Source organism: Tachyglossus aculeatus, chromosome X1 (assembly GCF_015852505.1).
Source record: "Tachyglossus aculeatus isolate mTacAcu1 chromosome X1, mTacAcu1.pri, whole genome shotgun sequence".
Taxonomy (NCBI): Eukaryota; Metazoa; Chordata; class Mammalia; order Monotremata; family Tachyglossidae; genus Tachyglossus; species Tachyglossus aculeatus.
The window spans coordinates 27,436,543-27,444,739 of record NC_052101.1 but is presented as its reverse complement, the minus strand read 5'-3'; positions in this window follow the sequence as shown (position 1 = coordinate 27,444,739).

Below are 8,197 nucleotides of genomic sequence, written 5' to 3'. Positions count from 1 at the left end.
ACCCTTTGCCCCCATGCCTAAAATGCACAGACAACTCTACAGATGGTGGAGTGGTTATGAAATTTTCACTTCATTTTTGACTCAGGGGGTCTATATTCTTGTTACTCCTACTTTTTCTCAGAGACAATTTTAATATCACCAGGTTTTTTTTGATTCCAAGGTTGGGTTGGGTCAGGGTTTCCATGGAGCAGATCCAAGAATAATAGGGATAGAGAATGAAGAGACAGAAGCAGAGAGTCAGGTATAAAACACTTATCATGACCCACCCAGAGTCAAGTACTACCCACACATTTACAATCACATCCTTGGTCTGGAGGTATTTACTGAGCCCTTGTTTTGTGCATAGAATAAGTAGACATGATCCCTGGCCTCAGAGAGTTTACAGTTTAGCAGGGGAGACTGCCATGAGTATAAAGTTACATACCTTAACACTATGGCGGGGGAGGTGATAAGTGCTTAAAGGGGTGCAAACAAGTGCATAGGTGAAAGAGAAGGAAGAATAAATATCTTGGGGAGATGAGAGATTAGTCAAAGAAGTTTCTTGGAGTAAATATGATGTTATCTGGTGTTTGCAGATGGGGAGAGTGGTGGCTTATTGGCTATGAAGGGAGATGGATTCCACACAGGAGGGAGGTCATGAGCGAGGGATAAAGGGCAAGAGAGGTGAGAGACATAGTAAATATGTGAGTATTATAATAATAATGATGTTGGCATTTCTTAAGCACTTACTATGTGCCAAGCTCTGTTTTAAGCAGTGGGGTATTCATTCATTCAATCGTATTTATTGAGCGCTTACTGCGTGCAAAGCACTGTACTAAGCGCTTGGGAAGTACAGGTCTGCAACATGTAGAGACAGTCCCTACCCAACAATGGGCTCACAGTCTAGAAGGGGGAGATAGACATCAAAACAAAACATGTAGATGGGTGTCAAAATCATCAGAATAAATAGAATTATAGCTATATGCACATCATTAACAAAACAAATAGAATAGTTGATATGTACTAGTAAAACAGAGAATGATTAGGTTGTTCCATATGGGGCTCACAGTCTTCATCCTCATTTTATAGCCGAGGTAGCTGAGTCACCGAGAAGTTAAGTGACTGGTCCAAAGTCATGCAGCTGATAAGTGGCGGAGCCGGGATGGATTAGAACCCACAACCTCTGACTCCTATCCAACGTGTAAATGGGAGAGGATCAAGGATAGCTAGGAGGGTAGGAGGGATAGAGCTGATTGGGTACCTAGCCTTTGGTGAACAGATTTTTGCTTGATGCAGGGGATATTTGGGCAATCACTGGAGATTTTTGAGAAGAGGGGAGATGTGCTCAGTATAATGTTTTAGAATAATTCACCAGGAAGCAGAGTGAAGCATGGTTTGGAAAGGGCAGAAGCTAGATCCAGGGGTTCAGTGAGGAGGCTGATGAAGTAATTGAGATGGGATACGACAGATCTTTCGATCAGTGTGGAAGCAGGTAGAATGAAGAGAGAAAGTGTTGGGTTCTGGAAATGTGTAAACAGAACTTGCTGGTTTGCCTGACTGAATATACAGGTTGAAGGAGAGATCTGTCAGTCCTGCTCTAGAAGCAGTAAATCATCTGGGGCTAGCAGGGTCAGGAAACAGCAATAGAAACTCTGAAAAACTGTTACTTATAGGTGCTATTTTCATTCGCTTTCCATCGCCTCTCACTGTTGCTTATGCTCAACTTAGTGCTTTCTCATTCTCCTTCACCGTTTATTCCCCTCTCATTTCCTCTTCTCCTCCTCCACCACTACACAGCATAGTCCCTCTCCACTGCACGCCAACACCAATTTCTCTGTCATCATCTGGCTCCAATATTTCTCTCTGGACGTACCTGGCTTGACAGCTTCACCTCTCATAAACACTACCACACACTTGAGCTGAGCTACGGCAGCCAGAAGAGACAGTGGATGGACTGTCTCAAGCAGTTGAGGCAGCCCAAATTGGCCTTTTTGGCTGCTGTTGGGAGTTCCTGGGAGACTGCCTTATTGGTTTCCAGTTAGTTCAGAAACTCTGTTTCCTGGTCTAGAATGGTCAGTTCAGCCAGGAAAGAGAAGCTGCTATTATTGCTTCTGAATAGGAAGAATCTTCCTCCATTTTTTGTCTTTCAGAAGTATTCATTGAATGAATAACTCAGCCATTCTTCAGCATCAGCTATCTCTGTGCTACCACCCCCATCTCCATGACAAAAAATGGGTCATTTCCCTGCAGGCTGGGCTAAATCTGCCTGGTGGGTGCTAGGATAGAAGTGTACCTTTCCTATCTAACGTGGAATATCTGACCAAAGTTTGGCCTGAAATAAAAATCAGTTAATCATATTTATTGAGTGCTTACTGTGTGCAGAGCACTGTATTAAGCACTTGGGAGAGTACAGTAAAACAAAGTTGGTGGATAAGTTCCCTATCAACAATGAAATTGTCCTCATGATTGCAAATATGGCTTCTATGTAGTAAGTAATTTTTCACTTCCCATTCTCCAAATACTTTGTTTCTTGGTGTGAGAGATTTTACCAAAAAATTGTAATGTGTCCCCACACTAAAAAAGGAAGTATAATTAAATATATAATCTCAGTAGGTGAAGCAGCGTGGCTCAGGAAAGAGCCCAGGCTTGAGAGTCCGAGGTCATGGGTTCTAATTCCGTCTCCGTCACTTGTCAGCTGTGTGATCTTGGGCAAGTCACTTGTCTGTGCCTCAGTTCCCTCATCTGAAAAATGGGGATTAAGACTGTGAGCCCCACGTGGGACAACCTTGATTACCTTGTATCCCCCCAGCGCTTCGAACAGTGCTTAGCACATGGAAAGCGCATAACACATACCAACATTATTATTATTATTAAGTGCACAACACAGAGATCCTGTTTTTGTGCCTTGTTGTACACACCCAGGAAGAAACCATCCTAAGAGTCTGAAAAGTGAGTTAATTTTTGAACATTTCTTTATTAACCTTGTGGACTGAAAATCATTTTCTAAATGCAACTTGTGCTGGGTAAAATAGATGTTTTTATCTTATGACTCAGCAGCTTCACTGGTCAGCAATTTTTTCCTGCCTTAAAAGAAGATGAGTCAGGATGTGTAATTACTTCAAGCTCTTAAAAAAAAAAGCCGGTGAACTGATCTTGTCCTTTTTTCAAATGCTTCCTAAAAGTCTGCGGCTGTGTTTTGTTCACTGTGAGCAAAAGCCTGCTTATGAATTCCAGTCTCAGAAGCTAATTTAATTGGTGTGTTCCAGCTACTATTGCTTATTTCACACTTCAATAGGTAAAGATGCATTAATAATCGAAGTTTCAAGCTGTAATTAACATTAGCTTTAGGCTCCCGACAATGAAATGATTACATTTTAATATATGGGTTGATAAACAAACTTAATCTAACATGTGAGTAAACAGCAAAAGAACTCACATTCACTCTTCCTATGTAAATCACTACACGTATTTCTGCATTATCTCTGAGAGAAAAAAAGCGAATGTTAAAGAAAGAAATGGATTGACTGTCAAAAAGCTTGACCCTGGATATTTAGTTAAAAGATATATTTCATTTTAATGAGAAATTAAATTATGTCATTGGCCTGAATTTCATTTGTTTTTCAGTGTTATTTCCTGCACTGATTTGTAATGCACTTGTAACTTTATTTAGCTTATTTTAGGTTAAATGTATTTCAGTTTGTATTTCAGCCTCACGTGTATTTCGGACCAGATTGATAGAGACATTTATGAATCAATCAATCTATCAAGTGTATTTATTGAGCGCTTACTGTGTGCAGAGCACTGTATTAAGTGCTTGGGAAGATCTTTTCAACTTATATTGCACTCCAAGAGTTTACCAGAAAATTTCTTAGTATGGTGAATTCACTGCTAGGATGTGGGAGAAATCGATACCCGTAAAACCAGTTTTATCTGAATGAAGAAGCAGATGGTTGACTTGCCTCATTTCATAGACAATCCAGTTCCTTTTCTGGTTTTCTCCACTCAACTTTTAATAACGTGCTGGGAAATGTATCATGTGAGATATTAAATATGAAAGACTGAGACACAACCCTGGGAAGCAACATGGTCTAGTGGAAAGATCATGGCCCGGGGGCCAGATGATCATGGTTTTAACTTTTATGTTCTGCTAGCCTGTTATGTGACCTTGGACAAGTCACTTCACTTATCTGGGCCTCAATTTTCTCATCTTTGAAATGGGCATTAACTCCTTCTTCTGCCTACTTTTTTTAATTGGCATTTGTTCATTCATTCAATCATATTTATTGAGTGCTTACTTTGTGCAGAGCACAACACTTACTCTGTGCCAGGCATTATACTAAACACTGGGGTGGATACAAGCGATTGGATTGGATTGGACACAGTCCCTACCCCACCTGGGGCTCACAGCTCAATCCCCATTTTACAGATGAGGTAACTGAGGCACAGATAAGTGAAGTGACTTGTCCAAGGTCAAACAGCAGGCGAAGCACGGGTTAGAACTCGTGAACTTCTGATTCCTAGGCCCATGCTCTATCCGTTACACCATGCTGCTTCTCTCTTCCAAGCACTTAGTACAGGGCTCTGCACAAAGTGAGTGCTCAATAATTACCATTGATTGATAGTTGCCTCAGCTGTCTCTCTTTCTCCTTTCTTGCTGAAGATTGCCATTTTGGTGTATCTTTGCAGTCGTGTGGCTTATAGGCCATGAAGTCATCTCGAGTTCATATATTGAGGAAGTGTCTCAGACTTAAGCCCTCACCTAGTTTACGGTTTTATTAGGAATGTTCTCATATCAAGGTACTTTATCCTTTTGCGTAGCTTTGACTGAAGTGATAACTTCCTCAGAAATTGTTTAAGACCATGACAGTTTTTAATATTTCTAAGAGACTGATCCTTCATACTAGAAAGGATGCTCAGGAGATTTTTGTTTGTTTGTTTGTCTTTTTATTTTTTTATGGTGTTTGTTAATCAATCAATCAATCGTATTTACTGAGCACTTACTGTGTGCAGAGCACTGTACTAAGCGCTTGGGAAGTACAAGTTGGCAACATATAGAGACGGTCCCTACCCAACAGTGGGCTCACAGTACTATGTTCTAAACACTTGAATAGGTACAAACTAATTAGATTGGACACATTCTATATTCTAAACGGGGGTCACAACAACCCCATTTTCATCCCCATTTTACATATGAGGTAATGAGGCCCAGAGAAGTTAAGTGACTAGCCCAAAGTCACACAGCAGATGAGTCCTTTTGACTCTCAGGCCCATGCTCTATCCACTAGGCGATGCTGCTTCTCGATGTTCTAATTAAAGGGCTGACTAATGCAGCAAAGTGTGAAATGATCATTTTTCAGCTCCTGCATTTCATATTTCTAGTTATTCATCCTAGAACTATGCTGGCATTTTTATTACTGGTACCTTATTCATGACACAAATTCAGCTTGCAAGTCTTTTCTAGCCTGTCCTTGTGCTAGCCAGTCTTTGCATCCTATATTTGAATTATTGCTTTTTTAGAGGAATTGTATTTCATCCTGTTTCTGTAGGGCAGTTTCTGTTTTTAACCAAGATCTTTTCAAATTTTATCCTGAAATGCCTATGTTGTCACTGCCCCCTGAGCATATTGAAGCAGCGTGGCTCAGTGGAAAGAGCACGGGCTTTGGAGTCAGAGGTCATGGGTTCAAATTCCGGCTCTGCCAATTGTTAGCTGTGTGACTTTGGGCAAGTCACTTAACTTCTCTGTGCCTCAGTTACCTCATATGTAAAATGGGATTAAGACAGTGAGCCCCCATGGGACAACCTGATCACCTTGTAAACTCCCCAGTGCTTAGCACATAGAAAGCACTTATTATATTCTCAGCAACTTTACATTATTAAAGAAGAAAATTAACAGAACCTTCTTTGCCACTTGTCTGCTGTGTGACCTTGGGTAAATCACTTCACTTCTCTTTGCCTCAGTTACCTCATCTGTAAAATGGGATTAAGACTGTGAGCCCCCACGGGACACCCTGATCACCTTGTAACCTCCCCAGCGCTTAGAACAGTGTTTGGCACATAGTAAGCACTTATTATTGTTATATTCTCAGTAACTTTACATTATTAGAGAAGAAAATTAACAGAACCTTCTTTGCCACTTGTCTGCTGTGTGGCCTTGGGTAAGTCACTTCACTTCTCTGTGCCTCAGGTACCTCAGCTGTAAAATGGGGATTAAGACTATGTGCCCCATGAGGGACAGGGAGCGGTCAACCTGTTTTGCTTATATTCACTCCAGAGCTTAGAATAGTGTTTTGCATATGGTAAGCACTTAACAAATACAACAATTGAAATGAACAAATCCCTTTTTATTATTTCTGGCTATATCTCCAGCAGTTTAGCTTACAGATCAGCTGTGCAATGACCAGCAGTGCCGGGCCGGGGGCGGGTACAGAGAGATTGGGCTTTCTGAGCGCTTGACCAGTGCTCTGCACTCTGTAAGCGCTCGATAAATATGATTGAGTGAATGTCTCCCCCCTTCTAGACTATGAGCCCGTTGTGGGCAGGGATTTTCTCTATCTGTTGCCAAATTGTACTTTCCAAGCGCTTAGTCCAGTGCTCTGCACACAGTAAGCGCTCAATAAATACTATTGAATGAATGACTGTCTCCCCCCCTTCTAGACTGTGAGCCTGGTGTGGGCAGGGATTCTCTCTTAATTGCCGAACTGTACTTTCCAAGCGCTTAAGTACAGTGCTCTGCACACAGTAAGCGCTCAATAAATACTATTGAATGAATGACTGTCTCCCCCCCTTCTAGGTGTGGGCAGGGATTGTCTCTGTGGGCGAATTATACTTTCCAAGCACTTAGTCCAGCGCTCTGCACACCGTAAGTACTCAATAAATATGATTGAATGAATGAATGCCTCTTCCCTGCTAGACTGTGAACCCGTTGGTCGGTAGTGTCCGTCTCTGTTGCTGACTTGTACTTTCCAAGCGCTTAGTACAGTGTTCTGCACACCGTAAGTGCTCAATAAATACGATTGAATGACTGTCTCCCCCTTCTAGACTGTGAGCCCTTTCTGGCCCCTTCTAGACTGTGAGGCCGCTGTTGGGTAGGGACTGTCTCTATATGTTGCCAACTTGTACTTCCCAAGCGCTTAGTCCAGTGCTCTGCACACAATAAGCGCTCAATAAATACGATTGAATGAATGAATGAAAGGGCAGGGATTGTCTCTCTTTATTGCCGAACTGTACTTTCCAAGCGCTTAGTCCAGTGCTCTGCACACAGTGAGCGCTCAATAAATATGAATGAATGTCTCCCCCCTTCTAGACTGTGACCCCATTGTGGGCAGGGATTGTCTCTATATGTGGGTGAATTGTACTTTCCAAGAGCTTAGTCCAGTGCTCTGCACAGCATAAATGCTCAATAAATACGATTGAGAGCCTCTTCCCTGCTAGACTGTGAACCCGTTGGTGGGTAGTGACCATCTCTGTTGCTGAATTGTACTTTCCAAGTGCTTAGTACAGTGCTCTGCACACCGTAAGTGCTCAATAAATACAATTGAATGACTGTCCCCCCCTTCTAGACTGTGAGCCCTTTCTGGGCAGGGATTGTCTCTCTTTATTGCCGAATTGTACTTCCCAAGCGCTTAGTCCAGTGCTCTGTACACCGTAAGCGCTCAATAAATACGATTGAATGAATGAATGCATGCCTCTCCTCTGCTAGACCGTGAACCCATTGGTGGGTAGGGACCGTCTCTATTTGTTGCCAAATTGTGCTTTCCAAGCGCTTAGTACAGTGCTCAGCACTCAGTAAGCGCTCAATAAATACGACTGAATGAACGAATGAATGTCTCCCCCCTTCTAGACTGTGAGCCCATTGAGGGCAGGGATTGTCTCCCTTTATTGCCGAACTGTACTTCCCAAGCGCTTAGTACAGTGCTCTGCACACAGTAAGTGCTCAATAAATATATTTGAATGAACGAATGAATGTTTCCCCCCTGCTAGTCTGTGAGCCCATTGTGGGCAGAGATTTTCTCTATCTGTTGCCGAATTGTATTTTCCAAGCGCTTAGTCCAGTGCTCTGCATATAGTAAGTGCTTAATAAATACGATTGAATGAATGTTTCCCCCCTTCTAGACTGTGAGCCCGTTGGGGGCAGGCATTGTCTCCCTTCATTGCCGAACTGTACTTCCCAAGCACTTAGTACAGTGCTGTGCACACAGTAAATGCTCAATAAATACAT